Genomic DNA, 440 nt, shown 5'->3' on the forward strand with positions numbered 1-440 from the left:
CTACTACTACTACTACTACTACTACTACTACTACTACGTCATGATCATCATTATCATGAACAACAACAAGGCTATAACGACAATAACAACAATAAAAGCGCAACGTAGTATTTATAGCAAAAAAATAGAAATACCAGTTGAAGCAGCAGCAACATCACAGTAACAAACAGCAAGCCAACAGGGGAACCTCTGAAGCTAGAAATAGCGACCAAATCTCTCGTCTTTAAGTGACGGTAAGATATATATATATATATAATATATATATATAATATATATATAATATATATATATATATATTATATATCGTCTTCTAAGAGTTAGACGTTCTTGTCCATGTTGTATTTTCTACATACCTTAATATATATATATATATATATATATATAACGCGAGAAAGAAGCAACAAGAATGGATAGGTTTTTAGTACGATCGTTTCATACAA

This window comes from Octopus sinensis, linkage group LG9 (assembly GCF_006345805.1).
Source record: "Octopus sinensis linkage group LG9, ASM634580v1, whole genome shotgun sequence".
Lineage (NCBI taxonomy): Eukaryota > Metazoa > Mollusca > Cephalopoda > Octopoda > Octopodidae > Octopus > Octopus sinensis.